General features: G+C 34.1%; 1 protein-coding gene across 5 annotated transcripts in view; it reads left to right on the top strand.

Annotated features, from left to right (window-relative positions):
- The window catches only part of LOC141460100 (uncharacterized), a 124,955-nt gene that overhangs the window by 62,199 nt on the left and 37,008 nt on the right, over positions 1-25,748 (top strand). The gene's annotated exons all lie outside the window — the stretch shown is intronic.

Raw genomic sequence — 25,748 nt, forward strand, 5'->3', positions numbered from 1 at the left:
TAGAGATGAAGATTTGCTTGCTCACTGTCGGAACACTTAACGGCTCTTCATGCAGACCTGAACCAAAGATTACTCGTGGGGATTTGCGGTTGCTACTCACAAACATTGAGCCGGATATAAATACACTCATAACTTCTCATCACGTTCATCCAAATTATTAATTTTATTTTATACAAAAGTTATAATTTCAATAAATACTTCTTCAACAAAATGCTTTTTTAAATTTGTTATTTTTATACTATACATTTATGTAACTTTTTCTCTTGGGGCTCCGTGGGCAAGTTTTGACTATAAAAAGGGGTCCATGGGCAAGTTTTGACTATAAAAAGGGGTTCATGGGCAAGTTTTGACTATAAAAAGGGGTCCATGGGTCAAAAAAGTTTGGGAACCACTGTACTAGATCCAATAATTGTGATCCACATGTAGTATAAAGTTAGAGGTAAGATTGATTACAACAGTTTTAGGAGCTTATCAATCAAAGTAGAATATTTTAGTGGTAGAATTTTGTACAACAATATAAAAACGCTGAATGTTCAAATATCATTTTTCAAATTGTTGTCACCAATTTGAAAATTTTTTAGACAAAATCAGCGTACTGAAAATACAGCTATACTGAAAAAAAATAATGTACCATGGGTGCAGCAAATGGTCGTCCATTCTTTTTCAAAATCTAAACCAACGAAAGGTATTTCTATTTATTTTACGAACTTCTTTCCAAATAATTACATTATACGTCAATATATATAATATCTTACTTATATCTCTCTTATTTCACTGTTTCTGACCCTCTAAATTTTCTTGCTGATCTCATATCTTCCTCCGAATCAATGCTTTTTAACTACTTTAACTATCCATGTATTTTTAATTTCAAAAACTGTTTTATTTATTTACTTTTGGCAAGTTTTGACGGATATAACTATTTCTTATTCATAAAAAAAAAAAAATGTGGTTGTGTCATGCACACGGCCGTGTGTTGTACGTGAATACGTTTATGTAACAGGTTATATTTTTTATATAAAATATTTTTATTTATGTATTTAGGATGAAACAATGTGTCTTCATAATCGACAATCGAACACAATCTATGGCTATACAGTCCGTTGTCGATGTAGAAGCGATTTCATTATCCACTTGCATAATTTCAACCGCCCCAGCTGCAAATGTACTGACACCGTCGTTGATCCGCTCGGCCGCATTCATTCTTTTACGTTCTCGGCACAGCTTGACTCGGTCATATGGTGTTTTATTATTACCATTCGATTGTTCTTGAGAAGCCCTTTCCAACCGTATACGATCTCTGTATCTGGTTTTGGCTTTTCGACACGTGTAGGCCGACATTATATATTTTTGATAATATTTTTTTATTCTAACACCTTATTTTATTCACTGTCACTATTTTACACTAATGTTTTATATACAATCGATAGATTGTGACGACAGCTTTCGATTAAAACTTAAACGAACATCGTAGCTTCTCCGAGTCAAAAGTTATACTAATTGCATATCTCGATACGCAGCAAAATGATCTCAAAATGACGGCGCTTCCCCCTCTACCGCGCGCGATGCGTCACAGCCCTCGCTTATCGTAATGAATTCTTTGATCCTTTAGCTATCCAGTAGTCTAATTTAATTTTGGATGTAGACGATAGATTCGAAACTATAATGCCAAACTGTATCCCCCGATTTTGTTATCATTAGGTTTTTTGGATTGCCACCATATGATAGCAAATTTAAAGACGTATTCACGTCAAATAATACTGCGGATATAAGCATAATATATCTTATGGAGATTTCATACATGGCAATTTAGACATTTTAAATATTCGTGAATACATTTAAGATTTTCAATCATACACCTTTGATGAAGTTTTTGTTAGTTTCAGTTTTGTGGCTAATCTATTGAATCTTTAAAAGAAGTAATGTTCATGTTTAACTGAACAAGCTTGAAATTACTGTGTTTAATTGTGCGTTATGAATTTATATATTTAATTATTTCTATAAAAGTGGTTAAAACTGTTCATTACATAAACCCACTTACAGTATACGACATTGTTACATAAATTTCAGTATTTTTTGTAGCAAAAAATAAAACTTAATGTTATCCGTAACGGAAGTAAGAGATACCTTTTTAACAATAATAGATATCTATTTCTACTTTTGTCTCGTTCAATTTGAAATTGTAATTGTTAGTTTCTTTTTTTTTCCTTTATTTTTTTAGTGACTATTTGAAATTGATGTGTACGCCACGTATACCACTTTAATAGTGATTAGTTCTAGAGATAATTGTAGAGACGTATCCTGTTGAACGAGTTGTATGACGTCATTCAATAAGGATTTGTACCTGTGGCACCAGCCTCTCCATAAACATGTCTTCCTGCCTTTCTTCCATTAAAAGAGTCCTTAGTACAGGTTGTAGTATGCGCGATGTAGTAAATAGTTAGCCAATCTTCTGTTTTTACTCACTTCAAGTTCACTTTCGTCTTTTATTTCTTATTTGGTTTCTGTATCTTTTAAGTAAGGTCTAGCTTATTTACAAGTATTCTAGTTTGATAATAATATATTTTTGTCATTAGACAATAAAATTGGTTGATAAAAGTAAGGCTTTGCCAACTGATTTTAAGTAATTCTTTTCAAAGTAGACATAATTTTTCAATTCATTTACAATTCAGTTGAGTTTTTCCAAACATTCTGTGAATCTTGCTCAACCAACTCGATCAAGTTCCCTGGTTGGCTTCATACTCCAGGCTAGAGCTTAAGTCTATTATTCGGATGTGTTCGATAGAAGAATCTAATGATCTAGACAATAGTTATTGGTTTGAAATGTTCACCTATTCATAGATGATTTTTTTAATAGGAACATATATGTTTATGTTCTTTACAAGACACATTATATTCAGATTGTTTTGCTGTTAATTTAAAGTTACAATACGTACAATCAAGAATACGATTATTTATTTATATATATTTTATATATATATAAGGTAAGTGGGGGGAAGATGCAAGTATCGTCATATTTTGCATATCTACAACTGGATGGATGACAGCAATTCCTACGTTAAAGTGTGTAGTAAACAACTGTGAATACCGTGCTTGTGAGTTTTTCTATTTATATCTAGTTTAATCCTCATTAAACTGAAAATTCAACTCTTTGTACTTGGTGAGTACCCATGTTATAATATTTTGTTGTCGATACTTAAGGTTTGGTGATGGATTGACTAGATTAAACGTAATAATTCCGTGATATTTGTGTCGTGTACATCTTGGTGAGTACGTGTTAGCTTGAAACAATATGATTGAAGCCTTAGTACAAAAATAAACCTATGTGGCGTCTTCCTCCAGTGCTTGGAGTAAGATGTCACCTATTGAAGTGTTTCAATTTCATATTGATTCTCATTCATTATTACATTATAATGATATATTTTATAATATAAAATCAATATAAAACAATTACTGACACACGAAATATATTTTTTGTATAATACATTAATATTATTAACCCTTGAGCCGTCACCTTATGTGAAGTGCCATAAGCCGTCAGCTCGGGTCATATTGACCCAGCGTTAAAAACTATTAAATAAAGAGGAAAACTAACTAATATCATGTTATAGGGAATAGAAATCAAAGACAAAACTTTTTGGCAGCAGGCCCTTAACAACTGGATTCTAACCCGGGACGCAGAATCATCAAACTTCAATTTGGGTCTTTGCTGAGCGCCGCGTGGAATAGGGCAGCAACTGTTGGAAATGGCAGCGTGGGATTTTCTGCATGCGGAATTTATACATACGATCCGCAAAAAATTACAGAATTTACAGAATACAAAAAATTTGAATGCCACACAAGAAGTTAACGCACCTCTGGCAATAGCTTCAACAAGCAGCAGCGGTGCCATCACTTCTTTTGAAGAAATTAGTCCTATCCCCAGATTTCAGTAACCCAAGCAAACTCGAAGAAAGAAACAAACTGCTGAAGTCCTTACGACGGTGGAGAAACGGGAGGCATTGAGAAGAAAGGCTACTCTGCCGACAGAAAAAGGGGGAAAAGTACAGCAGAAAAAGAAAAGGAAGGACAGTTCATCTTTAGCATCCTCCGCTCCCGATAATTTGGTAATGACCAGTGGTGAGAGTGACGTTGAAGAGGAGGACGATGATTTTTGTATTGAGTGTAAAGGATATTTTTATGATAAGGAAGGGCCCAAAATGCGATTGGCTTCAATGCAAAACATGCAAGAGATGGCTACATGAAATTTGCAGCAAAGACAATTTGCATTGCGAAAAATGTCTTTTGTTCGGTGTTCCTTCCCCTCAGTGTTTAATGAGAATATTTTGCTGTTTACCTAACATTAAATTTGTAATTTTTTCTTTCTCAATTTATATCTTAAGATATTGTTGCATCTTCCCCCGCACCAACTGGCATCTTCCCCACATGATGGGGAAGATGCCAGTTTTTACAAATTTCATTCAAATGCATTTTTGATGGTTTTGCAATTAATCTAATATACTAATATATATATGTAATTAAAGAATAAAAAACAACCTGGACGTTGATACATTTGGTGTTGTTTTTCGATAACCCAGTTTCCTACAAAACGGAAATAAGTGTTAGGTGTGGCATCTTCCCCCCACTTACCTTATATATATATATATATATATATATATATATATATATATATATATATACTAAGGAAACAATCAGGTAAAGGGGTACACTAATGAAAAAATATTGGGAACCGCTGATCTAGACTGTTTGTATTAAAACTGTCAAATTATGAAATATAATCGATTACCAAGCCCAAACGTCAGGTAAGACTATTTCCTGATTATATGGTAATCTATATTCATAGCTATCGCAGTAACTATAGTCTGTTTCTAGACATGCAAACAGGATGTTTAGTCAGAACATAAACATACATAAATTAATACCAAATATAGTCTTAATTGTTCTCGATGGCTTGACATTACAATTTTAATAAAAGAATAATAATAATAATAATAAAAAATGGTTAATTAGAATAGAAGCCCCCAAAAACATCTCAGTCACATCGTATCCTGTGGTGAGCTTCAAGATTACGAAGAAGGGACTTACACAAACCGTCAAGCAGAGACATGATAAGTCTGTCTCGTGGCAAAATCTGTATACTGACTGTGGCCAGTTACCACCCGTTGTGAAAATGAATTATTTTTAACAAAATCTCTAACAAATAATAACTTGCACCAATTTAATAATTATGCTAATGATTATATTTCCTATATGATCAGTAATCATTATTATAGATATTTTATTATTAATAATCATCATAAAGATTAGAATTCACTGTGGGAGGGAATTATATTTTTATCTGATTTATTTATTTACTAAGCTTTAATATGCAAATTTGTAATCAAGTCTTGTACTTTGATATTTTTGGGATAGATATTCATTGGGATTTTATTTCTTTATTTTGGGTGTTGGCTGTTTTTGAGTAGATTGGTAGCATTGCCCACATTTCAGTTTTATCTCTCCTTCATTTTTCGAACTGGAGTTTTTTAGTAGAATCATTTTATAGCTGGGCTCCATTATACATACGAGGGTCGTTTGAAAAGTCCTTGCAAAGTCAGAGAGATAGCACTACTGGCGCGTATCGAGGTTATGTTTAGTTAGTAGCATCTCTTGGAAGAACACACACCAAGTTTCAGCCAGATCGGTCTATTTCTTTGTGTTTGGCATTCGTTTGAATCGAGGAAGTCGAGTGATTTTCAAAAAATGGACTAAAAAGAATTTCGTGTGTTGATTAAACACTACTTTATGAAAGGCAAAACGCCTCAGGAGACTAAAGAGAAGCTTGATAAACATTATGGTGACTCAGCACCTTCGATTAGAACAGTTTATAAATGGTTTCAAAATTTTTGGAGTGGCCATATGGGCACAAGTGACGCTGAACGTTCTGAACGCCCTGTTGAGGTTACTACTCCAGAAATCATTGATAAAATCCATGATATGGTGATGGATGACAGGCGTCGTTTCGTCACTGTGGATGAAACATGGATACATCACTACACTCCTGAGACCAAAGAACAATCTAAACAATGGATTACCAAGGGGGAATCTGCGCCAAAAAAGGCGAAGACCGTTCCTTCCGCCGGAAAGATTATGGCGACTGTCTTTTGGGATTCGCAAGGAATAATCCTCATCGACTATCTGCATATTATTCATCGTTATTGGACCGTTTGAAAACCGAGCTGCAAGAAAAACGCCCACGATTGGCCCACAAAAAAGTCCTTTTCCATCACGACAACGCACCAGCTCACACCTCAGCAGTTGTGGTCGCAAGATTAATGGAAATAGGGTTCCAACTCGTTTCACATCCCCCCTATTCTCCAGACTTGGCTCCCTCGGACTACTATTTCTTCCCCAATATGAAGAAATGGCTGGCGGGAAAAAGATTTTATTCAAACGAGGAGGTGATTGCAGAAACGAATGGCTATTTTTCAGACTTGGACAAATCCTATTATTCGGAAGGGATCAACAAACTAGAGCAGCGTTGGACGAAGTGTATAAGCCTAAAAGGAGACTATGTTGAAAAATAAAAAAGGTTTACCCCAAAAAATTAAGTAGTTTTTATTTTTGCACGGACTTTTCAAACGACCCTCGTACGTTTTGTTTTGATTGAGTCAGTCCTGTGTTAATAATTACCCGTTTTAATTGTCCAAATGAAATTGAATTGGTTTTAAAGAAAAGGAAAATTATTTTAATATTTCGTACATTGTGTATATTTCAAACTATTTGTTAGCTTAGGAACTACGTTCTTTGGTAGTTTAGGTTTATAGATCATTCTGTTTTCTATACGAATTGGGTGGTATTTTAGAGCCTCTGTAGTTCTTGGGTTTGTTTATTTCGTATGAACCAAGAAAACTATTTAACTAAAAACAAAACCCAATTTTAGAACAATAATGCTAATTATCTGGTGAATTTAGATTTGATTTAAGGCAAAAAACAACAACCACGAACCTGGCGATAGATTGAATGTACCAACTCTTTTACTAATTAATCTCAATTTAACTAAAACCTCTCTAAGCTCCATAATTTACGCCTCTTCACCTGATTGCATATTAATGAGCCTTTCATTTTGGACTATATTATACTTTGAACCCACAGCTGTTTTTTTTATTTACTTTTTTAAAAACCCTTTTTGTTTAATCTAACTCCAAATACATCCTACACATAGTTTACCATTTATGTAGCACTAAGGAGAATTAATTCTATGGAAATAGGTTAATTATTTCTTCATTTAAATTTAATTAAATCTTTTTTTTGTCCACCTACTTTTTCTTCCTAGAAACTATGGGCATTCCTTAGATGTTGTTCCAATTTTTTAAAAATTATTTGTCGGTTATTTGAAGGACAGGAGTCAGGGGCATACATTTAAAAAAATTAAAAGAATTAAGTTTGTTAAGTTTCTGGCTCTTTTGAGCCCTAATTCCCTTTTACCGCTTCATAGCATTTCTTCCAAGGGTTTTAACCCAATTTAGGATGGTCTTGTTAAGCAAATGATAAAGTTATTCCAGAACGTCGACTATTTTCGTAAATATTTATCGACTCTTAGAAAGAAGACTGTAAAATTGTTCAATTATTTTTAATTTGAGATCCACTTAGAACGAAAAGCACACAGGGCTTTTGCTTACTACAATTTTAAAAGTTACAACTTATAAATTTTGTACTAAATGTTAGTTGACGCACCTCTAATAAAATTTCGAGCGATGCATAACACTACAGCTTCACAAAAGCTTCTTATAATCAATTTTCACTTCATAGTTAATTAATACTTATAGTTAATCAGTTCTTCGATCTGTGTGATTGATTGCCTTAAAAACTTTCCGAAGTTTTAAAGGTTTACATTAATCAGTAATTAATCTGGTTAGATGTAAACATAATCTGCATTGTTTCAATTTTTCAAGCAATCTTACTTACTTACTATTCACAGAGACACTTTTTAAAAATAGACCCCACTATTCTGCTGAACAGAATTAATACTTATAGTTAGTCAAAACTCACTGCCTGATGAATCCATATTTAATTACAAAAACATTCATACGAATTACAAAAACATCCATATTATTGCTGTAAAACATTTTATTTTAAATTTATACATATTTAGTTATTATCACCTTCAATATACACCCCTCCCCTATCCCTACGACGCTCCATGCGAATTTGCCATTGTTCGAAACAGTGCTGGAAGTCTTTTTCTGTGAACAAAGCAACGAACAAAAGTCAACGATGTTATCAAGAACCGCAGACCCAGTCATATTTTCTATATTTTAAAAAGCTGAAAGTCTTTAACTAAGTATACAGTTTATGAAAAATTAAAGTCGAATCATTCAAGTGTTCATCTTTTTATGGTTGACAAAGTTTCTGTAAACTCTTAGGCCTTGGGCACACAGAAAGTGGCCAGTCGTGGCGGGCAGCAATCCAGTGGTCGTCGCGGCGGTCTGCGATACGGGGACGCGATTCTTTTGTTTTAATTTTTATGTACTGAGTAGGAGCTCGGACGAACAACTCCTTCTGCTATTACGAGGGTCGTTTGAAAAGTCCGTGCAAAGTCAGAGAGATAGCACCACTGGCGCTTATCGAGGTTATGTTTAGTTAGTAGCATCTCTTGGAAGAACACACACCAAGTTTCAGCCAGATCGGTCAATTTCTTTGTGTTTGGCATTCGTTTGAATCGAGGAAGTCGAGTGATTTTCAAAAAATGGACGAAAAAGAATTTCGTGTGTTGATTAAACACTACTTTATGAAAGGCAAAACGCCTGAGGAGACTAAAGAGAAGCTTGATAAACATTATGGTGACTCTGCACCTTCGATTAGAACAGTTTATAAGTGGTTTCAAAATTTTCGGAGTGGCCATATGGGCACAAGTGACTCTGAACGTTCTGGACGCCCTGTTGAGGTTACTACTCCAGAAATCATTGATAAAATCCATGATATGGTGCTGGATGACAGAAGAGTGTAGGTGCGTGAGATTGCTAGTGCTGTGGGCATCTCGAATGAACGGGTACATAATATTTTGCATCAACATTTGGACATGACAAAGCTATCCGCAAGATGGGTGCCGCGATTGCTCACGCTTGACCAAAAACGAAATCGTGTAGTGTTGCAAGGACGGTTTGCAGCTGTTCCAGAAGAATCCGCATGACTTTAAGCGTCGTTTCGTCACTGTGGATGAAACATGGATACATCACTACACTCCTGAGACCAAAGAACAATCTAAACAATGGGTTACCAAGGGGGAATCTGCGCCAAAAAAGGCGAAGACCGTTCCTTCGGCCGGAAAGATTATGGCGATTGTCTTTTGGGATTCGCAAGGAATAATCCTCATCGACTATCTGGAAATGGGTAAAACTATTACAGGTGCATATTATTCATCGTTATTGGACCGTTTGAAAACCGAGCTGCAAGAAAAACGCCCACGATTGGCCCACAAAAAAGTCCTTTTCCATCACGACAACGCACCAGCTCACACCTCAGCAGTTGTGGTCGCAAGATTAATGGAAATAGGGTTCCAACTCGTTTCACATCCCCCCTATTCTCCAGACTTGGCTCTCTCGGACTACTATTTGTTCCCCAATATGAAGAAATGGCTGGCGGGAAAAAGATTTTATTCAAACGAGGAGGTGATTGCAGAAACGAATGGCTATTTTTCAGACTTGGACAAATCCTATTATTCGGAAGGGATCAACAAACTAGAGCAGCGTTGGACGAAGTGTATAAGCCTAAAAGGAGACTATGTTGAAAAATAAAAAAGGTTTACCCCAAAAAATTAAGTAGTTTTTATTTTTGCACGGACTTTTCAAACGACCCTCGTAGCTTTGCAAAGCAAAAAGAAGAAAAGACGAAGTTGGGTGCATGAAATCAATAAGAAGAGAGAACAATTAGGGGAATACCACCGCTTATGTATTGTACTGGGGTCACATGAAGATAGGTTCTTCTAGCATTTTCGTATGTCGCGAAAATGAAATACAAAATGAGTAATATAGTTTCTTAACATTGGAATCTTTATTTCGTATTACTAGGTGACAAGGCGGTCACGATGAAATCTGTAATTTTCTACTACCAGATCGCTTGTCGTCGCGACAAAGACTAGCCCGTGACGGTAGACCGCGTTCTGTTTGACAGAGTTGATGCAAAATTGTGTAATACAACTAGACCGCCTCGGTCGGAGATCGAGTATATTCAATCCTAATTAATATTGTAAAATACTCAATAAAATAACTTTAAATGGCTGAGTTATCAAATAAATTTTCTTAGTAGATATTACACAAACTAGAAATTATATGTCTTCTTTCTCTAGAAGACTTCGGTAGTAGGGCACCATGTACAAGCAAATTACGAGTAGATGGAGAATCTAATTCGAGATAGTGGCAGAAAACAGAGAAAAGATTTCATATGAATTTCTCTTTGATTAAAAAAAGGAGTAAATAAATGAATGTAATCGCCTATTTTTCTAGACTTTTTTTGTACTTTAGGATAACTAACACATAACGTATTAATGGAGGAAAGCACCCATTCTTCACTATTTACACTTCTTTTTATTAAATTAAGAGTGGCTAAACGAGGAAATCGACCTGGAAATCTCCTGCTTACAAGTCTACGCTTATAAACACTACATCAAAGGTCCGCCCCCAATTCTTGTTTACATAATATCGTTTTAGAGGAAGCATACATACTTATTTACCCTTCACCGTTTATCCAGAAATGGAGTAGATTGAGTTTCCTTGGGACATGAATGTGGCAGATCGTAATGTAAATCGAGAGAATCTTTAAACAAAATTAAAAATCCATCCATTTTTGGAAAAAATATTTTCTGCTAGCTAAGTCAACTTAATAAAATGAAAATTACTACCATCATATCAATGTATTGTAACGAAGTTGACCTGGGCAGAGAAGGAAGGCCTAGATTGTTCTAGGGGTTGAGCGATCAAAGTCAGTAACAGGCCGCCACTGCATAAACAAAAGGGCGGTATCTACCTGTGGCAGAGAAGAAAGGCCTAGATTGTTCTAGGGGTTAAGCGACCAAAGTCGGTATCAGGCCACCACTGCGTAGACAAAAGGGCCGGTCTCCACCTGAACTAGAAAGGAAAGGGATAGATTGTTCAAGGAGTTAGTGACCTGTGTAAAAGCCAGCTAAGAGAAAGGCCTCAGTTGGGGTGGTGGCATATGTGTTTCCCAGCCAGTGATTGACAGGTAGGAGCGAGACAGTGAGTAGGAGGAGGGCGGCCCCAGCTGAGGTGGTGGCAGTATGTTTTCTCCAGCCAATGAACGTCAGGAGGGCGTGGAAACTTATGCTCAGAGAGTTGGTGGAGGGCAGTCCCAGTTGGAGGGAGGCACGCAATTAAAAGGAGGCAGACACAGCTGGAGAAGTCAGTTTTTAGAGCAGTTAGTTATTGAGTTTAGAGAGTTTTAGTCAAGTTCTGAGTTAGTGTTGAGAGAGTCAGTGTTGCGGAGTGCTTCAAAGTTAGCTAGTCAGGCGGTTAGTCAGTTAGTGAGTAGAGCTTTGTTTGTGTAGCAGAGACTAGTGAAATTCGGTGCAGTGCGGACCAGTGGTCAGTCGGGGAACAGTTTTGTGGCTTTACGTAGTGAGTAAGTAACAGTAAACTGTTGTGACTGTTGTAAATGGTGACTGTAATGAATAGCGTTAGTTGCTAGTAAATGTTAATGTGAGTAAAGGTAATGTGTTAATAAATCAGGTTATTACTTACAATTTTAGCGAGTTTTATTATTTAATCAAACCCACATATTTAACGTAACTAGTGGCAGGCATTAGTTGTGTAAGTAAAGTTTTCTTAGTAAAAGGGCAAGAAAAACTTTACAATATCATTAATAAAATATTAAATTACATTTTTAATTGGATAAGTGCATTGCACATTTATGAATTTTGTAAATTTTTAGCAGAACTTTACAGTTCAATGATTATTTAGAACAAGTTTAATCCCTTTTATAGTAATATGAACTATAATAGTAATAGTATAGAACCAGTTCTCTTATTCGCTGCTAGTTAATTAGTGTAGCTTTTTAATTTATAAAAATTATATTATCGTTAATATTGTCACTTAAAGTAATGCAATTGCAAGGCATTTTACTTTTATAACCATATTTGGTGAATATAAAGTGCAGATATCCAGGTGTGAAATAAAACCGAATACAAATTATTTTTATACTTCACCTGCATACCTAATTAGAACTTTTACTAATGAATGTTACGCTTGATCTATCAACGCTTTAAAAATAATTTAGTTCTTCGATCTGTGTGATTGCCTTAAAAACTTTCCGAAATTTTAAAGGTTTACGTTAATCAGTAATTAATCTGGTTAGATATAAACATAATCTGCATTGTTCCAATTTTTCAAGCAATCTTACTTACTTACTAATTCACAGAGACACTTTTCAAAAATAGACCCCACGATTTTGCTGAACAGAATTAATACTTATAGTTAGTCAAAACTCACTGCCTGATGAATCCATATTTAATTACAAAAACATTCATACGAGGTGTGGCTATTAAATAATGAGACTATTGCTGTAAAACATTTTATTTTAAATTTATACATATTTAGTTATTATCACCTTCAATATACACCCCTCCCCTATCCCTACAACGCTCCATGCGAATTTACCATTGTTCGAAACCATGCTGGAAGTCTTTTTCTGTCAGCTCCTGCATGACGCGTGCCGCTTTTACTTTCACGGCTTCAACGGGCTGAAATCGTGTCCCTTTTAATGTAGATTTCACTTTGGGGAACAGATAAAAGTCACATGGGGCCAGGTCAGACGAATAAGGTGGATGGCCTAAAACTGGGATGTTGTACTTGGCTAGAAACGTCTTGCGTTAGACAATGCAATGTGAGCCGGCCGGAGAACCCATGACTTGTTCTTACACAAATCGGGTCGTTTTTTCCTTACTCTTTCATGGAGTTGAGCAAGCACCTCGTGGTAGTAATGTTGATTAATTATAATCGATATTTTCATCCGTTTTGGACGTGGAAGGGCGACCCGGGCGGTCATCATCTCCAACGTCTTCTCAGCCATCTTGAGAACGCTTGAACTACTCAAAAACTCGCGCACTTGATTAACATTCATCGCCATAAACTTCTTCTAAATAAAAGATAAGTTTTAGTAGCGGCTTTACCAAGTATCATGTGAAATTTCACAACAATTAGTAGTATTAGTATTAGTAGTGTAGTATCATGTTTCCAGCCAAACGAAACTAACACCTCTTACACAAACGACGTTTCCGGTCAGACAGATTTCTCTACAAACACGTGAGACGCTGCAATCGAATGAGAAGGCTTTACGCTGCACAGCTGTCGGTCGTTAGGAATTGGCACATGCATAGTTCTTCTGTAGCAGCATCAGTGTCGTTATTTAATAGCCACACCTCTTAACTATCTCCAGTTAATGTAATGTGTGTTTAGGTTATTTATATAATTGTGAAACAGTAGAACTTACCACTGTTAGAAAAAGGTTTTACCTTTACAATAATCCAACTTCCTCTTCTATTGAAGTGTCGCGAGTATAGTTAACAAGATGGATACTGGAAGAAAGCGATTTCCCAAAACAAAGCTTGAAACCACAACTAAAAACCAATTTTTTAACCGTTACCTAACTACCTTAATGAATTCTAGTCATTATTCCGCTCGGTATTTCAATCTATTGTAATTTCGGCTCTCATTTACTCATCCCTATTTGTAACATCTAGATATTTCAATTCATTTATCATTTTTCTATATATTTTCCTCCTAAAACCATGACAGTAAGAATTATTTGCGTAAGCTAGAATCCTATACATTCTAAACTAATCTGACTGTGTGTACACAAACATCACTAATTTAATTCATAACCGAACAGTTTTAATTATTAAAATATCACTTTTTTCTTTATTTATTAATTTTTTTAAATAAACCATACAAAGTTTACTAACTATTTTAAGAGGTGAATGTTGAAATTACAGAGATGACTAATTTCTTTCTCATATCCTGTTTGCTATAATTCGACAATCGGAAATACGCCTATCGAAATATATTAAAAAGTATGGAAAATCAGCACTGGGTGATCTGCGATAAAAGAAATTGGTGTACCTGTTACCAATCGTCTTATACTCTTCGATTGGAATTTCATCTCTAATTGAAGTTTAATGTGTATGTCTTCAATTAATCGATTTGGTTGAGTTAGCACTTCCTTGTAAGAAGTTAGATGATGAAGAAGAAGAAACACTCTTAATGGCATTGCTTGAAGAAACGGTGCGTAAATATTTTTCCCCTTTACAAATAAAACCATTTAAAAGAGCGGTAAATGGAGGCGCTCCGTTTGTTTACCGTAGCAGAGTACTCAGAATGTGTTTTGAAAGAGAATAGAGAGTGGAATTATCAGCTCTCTCCTTTCGTCGTTCGTAATGGTTTGTGGTCTCTCTCTAACTGAAAATATCACCCCAATTTTGGCCTAATGCCAAACAACTAGAACTGTTCGAATTTAGTCTGACGTATTTGGACATGTTCTTGTATTACTTCTCTTCTATCATTACCTTCTTTGTTAATCTATCATCTTATATTGAATTCATTTTTATTACTATGCACGCAAAGATGATTGTTTACTGCTATTTTAAATATTTTGATTCAAGAAAAAAAGTCCATACAAAATTTCAAGAGAAAATTAAATTTTAATAAAAACATTTTGAAAAAGGTGTATCGTATACTACAGATTTTTGAGCATAATCTGAATGAATGCCAGATAACCAATGTGACCAACCACTACGAATCGGAAAAACGGTATCTAGAAGTCTGTTCTGCTGGCAATGTTGAGCAAAAGCATCAAGTTTGTAACTACGAGGGTCGTTTGAAAAGTCCGTGCAAAAATAAAAACTACTTAATTTTTTAAAATCTTTTTTATTTTTCAACATAGTCTCCTTTTAGGCTTATACACTTCGTCCAACGCTGCTCTAGTTTGTTGATCCCTTCCGAATAATAGGATTTGTCCAAGTCTGAAAAATAGCCATTCGTTTCTGCAATCACCTCCTCGTTTGAATAAAATCTTTTTCCCGCCAGCCATTTCTTCATATTGGGGAACAAATAGTAGTCCGAGGGAGCCAAGTCTGGAGAATAGGGGGGATGTGAAACGAGTTGGAACCCTATTTCCATTAATTTTGCGACCACAACTGCTGAGGTGTGAGCTGGTGCGTTGTCGTGATGGAAAAGGACTTTTTTGTGGGCCAATCGTGGGCGTTTTTCTTGCAGCTCGGTTTTCAAACGGTCCAATAACGATGAATAATATGCACCTGTAATAGTTTTACCCTTTTCCAGATAGTAGATGAGGATTATTCCTTGCGAATCCCAAAAGACAGTCGCCATAATCTTTCCGGCCGAAGGAACGGTCTTCGCCTTTTTTGGCGCAGATTCCCCCTTGGTAACCCATTGTTTAGATTGTTCTTTGGTCTCAGGAGTGTAGTGATGTATCCATGTTTCATCCACAGTGACGAAACGACGCTTAAAGTCCTGCGGATTCTTCTGGAACAGCTGCAAACCGTCCTTGCAACACTTCACACGATTTCGTTTTTGGTCAAGCGTGAGCAATCGCGGCACCCATCTTGCGGATAGCTTTGTCATGTCCAAATGTTGATGCAAAATATTATGTACCCGTTATTCGAGATGCCCACAGCACTAGCAATCTCACGCACCTTCACTCTTCTGTCATCCATCACCATATCATGGATTTTATCAATGATTTCTGGAGTAGTAACCTCAACAGGGCGTCCAGAACGTTCAGCGTCACTTGTGCCCATATGGCCACTCCGAAAATTTTGAAACCACTTATAAACTGTTCTAATCGAAGGTGCAGAGTCACCATAATGTTTATCAAGCTTCTCTTTAGTCTCCTGAGGCGTTTTGCCTTTCATAAAGTAGTGTTTAATCAACACACGAAATTCTTTTTCGTCTATTTTTTGAAAATCACTCGACTTCCTCGATTCAAACGAATGCCAAACACAAAGAAATAGACCGATCTGGCTGAAACTTGGTGTGTGTTCTTCCAAGAGATGCTACTAACTAATCATAACCTCGATACACGCCAGTGGTGCTATCTCTCTGACTTTGCACGGACTTTTCAAACGACCCTCGTAGTTTAATATGAGATTACCTGTTTAGCATGGAAGCGTTTTGTTGCGGTTTATTGGTTAAAAATAATTAAAGTGTTAGGTTTTTATTTATTAATACATTATACATTTATAATAGGGTATTCAGAAGGTTGTAATAGGTTATATGACAACTTCTCCATTAATAAGTATTACGATTTTAACTGGAATCCATCAACGTAAAATGTATCTTTTACTCCGAAAAACTTTATTTTAGTTTTTCGCGTGTATTTTCTTGTAACTTTATGGACTACGGATACATTTTGAGAACTTCTTCAACACAATTTACTATTTCGCAGCCTGCAACATATGAAGTAATCATTATAAGCATTATTTGAACTTTTACGTATTACTAAGAATTGCATTCAATACATTAAAGAATTGGTAGAAAAAAAATGCAATTAAGGATTCGTTTTTGAAGAAGTCAAACTAGACAACAGACAATATTTCAAGCTTGTCAAAAACTACATAGTTTACATAATATTTATTTAAATTTCTCGTTAAGTAATAGACATCTACATATTTCTGTTTGGGTTTAAGTTTCAAGAGTTAATTTGAATTTGAGTGTAGTGATTATTTAGAGTTTAAAGTGTTCGGTAAAAATCAAGCAGTTACACACAATAAGTACCTACTTAGTATATGTCAGTGGCTGTTACGCTAAGATACTCCCTGAACAAGTGGCGAGTCCACTATCCTCTAGTGACTTCAATAGTTAATAGCTAGTTTTTGCTATTTACAATTTTTAATTTCTGCAGTTCTCTTAACAATCTTTATCTATCAATAGTAATGAAGAAAAAATTAAAATAAAAAATATCTACTCATATAATTTCAATTAAATAAATAAATAAATAAGATTAAAAATATTTTCTTAACTTAAAAATAGCAACACCGTTGAGAGTGGAGAATAGCAAAAATAGCAAACTGTGATTCACATTCAGAGTTGTGAGTCACTTTAAAATTATTTTTTTTTTTTTAGAAATAAGATGCCTTTCCTAGTTATGTTGATCTGTGCACCTTCTTTTGGATGATTAATTCAACATATTTCCTAACAAATTTATCATCGGTTGTTTCTATAGTTTTGATATTTTAGCTTAGACAAGATGATTTATAAATAGACGAGATGATGTTGATACATTGTCTAGATTTATTTTTAGCTTAAAAATAATTTACACGCTCTTGCTAGAGTTCTCATTTAGACCGACACTATAAGAGAACATTATTCATTTAGAAAGATAAATGGTTGGAATATATTGATTTTTATTATTAAATATCTCTTTGAATATTTGGTCTAAAATATTTTTTATTGTAAGCCATATTAAATACACAAGTGGACCTATATCTTCACAATGTTTCAACTATTTTGCATTAAATCCCGTTTGCAAATCGATGGTGTATTGCCTCTACTTTTCTTACAACCTAACTGTTTAAAGATCTAACTCAACATGGATTAAATAAAAGTCAGGGATTATTGTAAGACAATTTTTTTTAAAATATCATAAGAAGACTAGTTCCAAATCTGTGACCTTTACTCAAAGTTTCCAAAACCAAGAAAGTTGCATGCATCGTTGACCTCAGTACATGCCTTTCCATTTATATTGTGTAAAGTTTTAGGCCTAATAGAACCTGAACCTTTTCTAGAGAAGATGAAACGGCTGTTTTCGTAAGGAGTCACTTAAGAAAAGAAAAATCCACGCCTACATACTTGTCCAGGAGTCTCTTAGTATACGCTTAAGTTAAACAGACAGGACGGGAGGAAGTGGGTACCACAATGGGTACTTCTGGGTCGCTGCGGGGAAGCTTTCTCCACCTAGCCCTTGTAGAATCTAATTCAATTTAATTTCTGTACTAATGGGCTAACAGAGCAAGTTAAGCTTCGAAAGCTGTAAATTCCCTTGAACCCTAGAGACTGCGCGAAACCCAATGGCAGTAGTATTTGTGATTCGTGTTTTTTAAGAATAAAACGAAATAAAATCAGAAATATCAGAAAAATATTTTTTAGGAGACACCTTTTTACATTCTTCTATATTAGGCAGAATAATTTCTTAGGTACAATAACTATAACATCTCTATACAAATAAACATACGAAATGACCTGAAACAATGGATGAACACGAAAAATGACCAATAATTATTCTTTTACCTGCTTTCCAAGAAAATAACCATTATTCCAAATTTTCTGTTTACCCTTACGTTATTGGTATCTTTTATTTTTAATGTTTTCATTGAGAAAGTTTTTTATTACATAACTTGATACTTCATCAAATACCTATGTAGGAAAAATTAGTTAAAAAAATTAAACTTTTATTTTTCATAGAAATAATTAATAATAAAGAATTGGCCAATCACAATGCAGAATGGAAGTGTGAAAAGTAGGTTGGCTCAAGAGCCAATCAGAAGCGAAAACTGTTTATTAAACCACGCCTACTCCCATGTCTGCCACAGCACTCCCTCTTTGGCCCGTAATAAAATGGAAGATCTGTATTTTTCATTTATTTATTCTATTACATTTGACAAACGAAAGTATAAGTCAACTTTATTTAAATTTGGATTTTATTTTGCTACAGGAGAATACGAGAGCTCAAATTATACACAGTTAATAACAAATAACTACTTGCAAAAATAATAATAGTAATGAATACTTGTAGAGAAGTTTTATAATCAAATAATAATTAGCAAATTACTTTAACAATAATTGCCTTTCTTGTATTTATTTATTTACTTTATTCCCACGATACATCATGTACGTACATATATGATAAATTATAATTGAATATTCTTAAGTAGTATATTTTACTTCTAAACCGTATTATTCATTTAATAACCAGATTATACAAAGTATAAAAAGCATTTAAATATATAATTATACGGTGGAGTGAATAGAATTAAAATAAAACCAATGAGGCCCACAGACTTTTGCCAACTATGAATGCAAATATATCTGAATACAAAAAAAAAAAAATGCAAGCATTGTCGTAGTCATATTTAGTAACGTTTAATACGTATAATATTGACTAACTAGGAATTACACGCCTTGCTTACAAATTATCTAATCAGCGATCAACATTTAGGGAATTATTGAAGAATACTGTCATTATTATTAATATTCAGTTGCTAATGAAATTCTCTGACGACATATTGTTTGTTTGGTTTTAATTTATAAGCACTGCTTTTATTTTTATCAGCCATCTTGTTGAAAGCACAACTTTTTCTTACTACATTTCTCAAAATATTCATTACTAAGAATTAGAGACGCTTTTAATTAGCATTATAATATATTCTATTCTATTCTATATCGGTAAAAAACATGCATTAGTGCATTAGGTTGAAAAGTAAATTAAATACCTTGACAGAATCAGACAGACTGGAGATACCAACTCTTTTTTTCCGACATCTTAATTATTCCAAATCTTTGTGGAAATTAGCATTTTTAAATTTTAAATTTAATATTAACATTTTTTCCCGCAAATTCTGAGCTTTCAAAACAAAAACTAACTCAACTCTGAATTCAAAACTAGCCGTCCTAATTCTTATATTTCACTCTTGGCGTGAAAATACAATATTAGAAATAGATGACAAGAAAATTCCAGTAAACTAAGGGAGATTTTTGTATTTATCCCTTTTTTTTTTTAATCTCTACATTTAAAACTAACCTATGTTTATATTTCACTCTTGGCACGGAAATACAATGTTACAATTCAGTATAGAAGGAAATTCCAGTAAAACTATTGAAGATTGTGCATTTTTCCCCTTTTTTCGTGTACTTTACATTTAAAACTAGCCGACCTAATGTGTATATTTCACCATTGGCGTAGGAACTCAACGTTAGATACAAAAATGAAGGAAATTCAGTAAAATTGCCACAGATATTGTTTTTCCTTTTGTTTTCGAGATCCCTATTTTCAAAACTTAGCTGACGTAAAGGGTATATTTTACCCTTGGCGTAATAATACTGTTTGAAACAGAAAAGGAAGAAATTCAAGTTTTTTTAAATGTTAAATTTCATTTTTTCATTTCACTTTTTAAGTTTTAGCTACCTGCGATTTTTTTTTTCAATTGATTGATTTATTAAAAATTTCTTTGCAAATCTATTAGACAGAACATTTTGTTTTTCTGCAACCATGTAGGGAAGTTCTCATTACTCAATTAAAATCAGCTGTGTAATGCCCAACTTCCCACACTAGTGGGGGGAAATTCCCATTAGTGTCACTTTCCGCACAAGTGAGTGGAAAAACTTTTTTGTGCTTCCTTGATATAAGAAGTTTTGTTATTAACATAAATATTTTCTGTAAAACTCTAATAAGCTTATTTAAATTTATTTTATTTAAATAATTAAAAAACGAATATTAAAAAATAAAATAAAAATTGAAAGGAATATAGAAATAAAAATAATACTTTAATAAATAATTAGATATTTTTAATTATAACAGTTAAAAAGGTTATAGTGTTACCTTATAGAAATTTAAAATGGATTCTAGTGATGCCTGTTTAGAAAACACTCCTCCATCAATAAAAGAAACAGCAGAAAATGTAATAAGTAATGTAAATACGTAAGTAATGTAAATAATTGTAATATAACAATAAATGTTTATAATAAATAAATTACTTTTTGTAGACTGTTAAAATGAAATTTTTAATTTTATTAGTTAATAAATGGTTGCAGAAAAAATATAATATTTAACTCTAGTGTAAAGTATTTTCCTCACACTCGGCAATTTGCACTTGCACTCGCATCGCTTCGCTCGCTCGTGCGTGCAAACCCTGCCTCGCGTGAGGAAAAGTACTACTTTCCACACTTGTTAAATAAATAACTATTTATGGAAGAATTTTTGTAAGGAACTGTTTTTTTAATTTAAAACACCAAACTTTTTTTTGTATATAAATTTCAGTTTATATTTTTGATTTTTTTCGTAATATTTAGAACAATCTTGATGATAAGCAATCAACTTTTATCATTAAGAGTATCTCTTGCATGTACAGACAACTCAAGGGAAGATTGTCAAGAGAAGGCAGCAAAGATAAGAGCTATTGTGATACTACGTTTGATTCTTGGTCTTCGATTTTATTTAATGTCGTTATATGTGAAATCTGGAGAAAATTTAACTCTTGAATAACTGACTTCATGCTACTTTTTTAAATTCTTTTTAAATGATTCATGGAGAATACATCACTTTTTACTGGAAACATTTACAATAGATAGTAGTTGAAACTTTCTATTAAAATATATACATGTGTAAGCAATAAGAGAGATTAAGCAAGCCGTGGCTGTTCGAGAGTAAAGAAATAAAGGATCATCCTACACAAAATCTGATTTGTACTTGAACCGGTTGTGAAATTTGTATATCATGTTATTTTTTACTGTAACATATGATTTGCAGTACGTAGCCAGAGGCGTTGTTTATATTGAGGCTACATTAAAGAAACTAGGCTTAAACTAGGTTAATGTTATACATTGGTAAATAAATGAAGACAATGAATTTAACTAATTTGTTTCTTAATAGGTACAATAAAACACTTAATTAAATTTATAGCTTATTATAGCTGCCTAATGATTTCTATCATTTCAAATAAATTAGCTCTTTTTTTTGCGTGTTTGTGCCAAATAAACTCTTTTTGAAATAGATAGATTCAGATTCAGATACTCAAGATATAAAATAAAAACTCTTTTTTTTGCGAACGGCCTGTATTTCGACAGATAGATGGAAAGGATGTACGTTGAATTCACTTCACTGTATTCTGTGTTAGCAATCAAATGATGGTCGTACTTGACTCATTCAGTTTCTTTCAAATCTTTACAGCCATTTTGCCTTCATGTGTTATAAGTAAGGAACGGATTTTTATGTATTTAAAAATGCCAAATATTTAATTAAAATATGCATTTATTTTCGTCAATTATGTGGAAAATATGTGATTTTCTTAAAATATTTTCTGGAATATTTAAGTAAAATGGACATTTTTTTTATGGGGGGGGGGCAAGTTATAATTATTTATACAAGAAAAGAACATTTTTACAATTATAAATAAGTTTGTGGAAAGGGATATCTGCTCTAACCAAAGCCCGACACAGATCTGTACTCAGAGTAGGCTTACTTGATGATGGAGATGTAAGGAAGGCTTGATAGGACGTCCTCTCTTTCTTTCTGTTTTTATTCTCTATGTGCGATCCGGTGGCAATATGTTGGGTGACTTGGGAACGTTGAGAGCAAGAAACGCGCTTGTCACAAGCTGTTCAGTACAAAATGTCTCCATCACTTCGAAAAAGTTCTGCTGGAAACTCGCGAAGATATTTAGCAACCAGTTGTTTGTTTGAGGCCGATGTTCGTGGCATTTCACCCAAAAAAAGAATACACTAAGTGACCGAACGAAATGAATTGGACACTTCAACGAACGAGCTGAAAGAACAGACAACGTCAGACAACTTCAAAGAACTAACAAGTGCCCGTCACTGTTTAGCAGCATTCTGTGTAAATTACAATAACCATTGTACCCACTGTGATTCACAGCCCTACAGTCTGTGGTTCACAGTTCCTGTCAACCACCTCCCAATTATGAAAATATGCCCAAAATGAAAAATATGAAAAAATATGTACATATTTTGATTAAATATGTAGAAATATTTATTTATTTTAATCAAATATGTATAAATATGCGATAACATCCAAATATGTGGAAATATGTGAAATAAAAGTAGACTCAAACGGCTTAAAAAGTGTCAGTATGTATACTTCTAGTTGAAAAACGTCTGTAAATTGCCTAGAAAAAAATATGTAAATACATACGAATCCGTTCCCTAGTTATAAGTAATCTCAATTATTTGTTGCCAATAGTTAGTTAATTCTAAAACAGGAGAGGTAAGCAAAATAAAATCAGAGATGTGAATTTCAAATCATGGTTTACTGATGAAAAAAGTCCGCTGTATTCTTTCCATCTACTGCTTAATCCCAGTAATTTCTTTAATAGATTCATAAAATTACATTTGAATTTTCTTCGCCCGATTTATAAATGATGCAATAAAAAATAATAATAATTCAATAAATAAAACAAACAATAAATGAAACAGCATTTAAGTAAACTTAATTTCTTTTTCATTTGTAAGTTAGTTTCTGTTTTGGAAGCTCAGATATTGGTGCTCAAAGCCAAGAAATAGTGACCTTACGTTTGTTATTAAGTAATGATAAATAGATTTACACGTTTGTACGTATATATTAGTGTTTGTTAGCAAAATGTTGTCAATTTATTTAAATTACAAAACGTTAGAATGAATAATGAAAAAGCAAGTTTTAAAGTTAACAGCAGCTTGACTAGGTGGTAGTCTTATTATAATACTGTTAAAGACTCCATCTGTTATAACCACCGCTAACTCTACCAAAATAATCCATCTTCATTTAGAAAAGAACCAAGAATTAATAACAGCAAAAGTGTTAAACAGTAATAAATCATTTTATAATAAGAAACATTTCAGTGTTTCTTACTTACGATTTTTTCTATTGATTTGAGTTTTTTTTTTTTGTTCTTTTTATCCACCATCATGATGTTAATTGAATGAAGTCAGAGTATAAACCAGTTCTTATATCTTTCCTTAACCAAAAAGGAGTACCAGCTTTATTTCTACTGTTTTTTTAAAAGTTCAGAATGAGATAACTTCACAGAGATAGAGAGAGAGAGAGTGGTGCTGCTATCTATCTCTCATGTCGTGTATAATAGCTGAATTAACCAAGTGTTATGTACTTTAGCATGCTTGTCATCGTTACAAACTGGGGGACATGACAGTTCAGAAGTCATGACCAGTTCACAAGCTTGTATCATCGCACCTTTATTTTAAATTAATTGTTATTTTATTGTTAACATTTTTTGAATTTTAGTTTAGTTATACGAGGGTCGTTTGAAAAGTCCGTGCAAAGTCAGAGAGATAGCACTACTGGCGCGTATCGAGGTTATGTTTAGTTAGTAGCATCTCTTGGAAGAACACACACCAAGTTTCAGCCAGATCGGTCTATTTCTTTGTGTTTGGCATTCGTTTGAATCGAGGAAGTCGAGTGATTTTCAAAAAAATGGACGAAAAAGAATTTCGTGTGTTGATTAAACACTACTTTATGAAAGGCAAAACGCCTCAGGAGACTAAAGAGAAGCTTGATAAACATTATGGTGACTCTGCACCTTCGATTAGAACAGTTTATAAGTGGTTTCAAAATTTTCGGTGTGGCCATATGGGCACAAGTGACGCTGAACGTTCTGGACGCCCTGTTGAGGTTACTACTGCAGAAATCATTGATAAAATCCATGATATGGTGATGGATGACAGAAGAGTGAAGGTGCGTGAGATTGCTAGTGCTGTGGGCATCTCGAATGAACGGGTACATAATATTTTGCATCAACATTTGGACATGACAAAGCTATCCGCAAGATGGGTGCCGCGATTGCTCACGCTTGACCAAAAACGAAATCGTGTGAAGTGTTGCAAGGACGGTTTTCAGCTGTTCCAGAAGAATCCGTAGGACTTTAAGCGTCGTTTCGTCACTGTGGATGAAACATGGATACATCACTACACTCCTGAGACCAAAGAACAATCTAAACAATGGGTTACCAAGGGGAAATCTGCGCCAAAAAAAGGCGAAGACCGTTCCTTCGGCCGGAAAGATTATGGCGACTGTCTTTTGGGATTCGCAAGGAATAATCCTCAAGATTATGGCGACTATCTGGAAAAGGGTAAAACTATTACAGGTGCATATTATTCATCGTTATTGGACCGTTTGAAAACCGAGCTGCAAGAAAAACGCCCACGATTGGCCCAAAAAAAAGTCCTTTTCCATCACGACAACGCACCAGCTCACACCTCAGCAGTTGTGGTCGCAAAATTAATGGAAATAGGGTTCCAACTCGTTTCACATCCCCCCTATTCTCCAGACTTGGCTCCCTCGGACTACTAGTTGTTCCCAAATATGAAGAAATGGCTGGCGGGAAAAAGATTTTATTCAAACGAGGAGGTGATTGCAGAAACGAATGGCTATTTTTCAGACTTGGACAAATCCTATTATTCGGAAGGGATCAACAAACTAGAGCAGCGTTGGACGAAGTGTATAAGCCTAAAAGGAGACTATGTTGAAAAATAAAAAAGGTTTACCCCAAAAAATTAAGTAGTTTTTATTTTTGCAGGGACTTTTCAAACGACCCTCGTACATCATTGTACTTACAACTGATTCTTAAACAGTTTTTTCCTTAACTAATAATCAATCTGTGCCCTTTATATTTTATAATGAAAAATTTATTTTTGGTGGATATGTATAGCGTAAAACCATTTCCCTCTATAGAACATCTTGCTTGTACAACCACGCTATTCTAGAACACTATTCTTGTTCTAAACACCACCAATCCACTCAAGAACATTTTCTGAACGAACACCCTACTCTGGAACACTGCACTAAGCCCATCAACCAATACAATATACAAACCAAAAAAATAAAATAATAAGCCTTCAAGGACGAACAAAGAACACACTCCCCTATATTACTCCAAGTATGGAGCCAGCTTGTAACAGTTTTTCCTGCCAACTCCTTAATTGTTATTTTAATTTTTTCCTCATCTTTTCTTTTCTCTTTTC

This window comes from Rhodnius prolixus, unplaced genomic scaffold (assembly GCF_049639745.1).
Source record: "Rhodnius prolixus isolate KJV_2025 unplaced genomic scaffold, Rpr scaffold_6, whole genome shotgun sequence".
Taxonomy (NCBI): Eukaryota; Metazoa; Arthropoda; class Insecta; order Hemiptera; family Reduviidae; genus Rhodnius; species Rhodnius prolixus.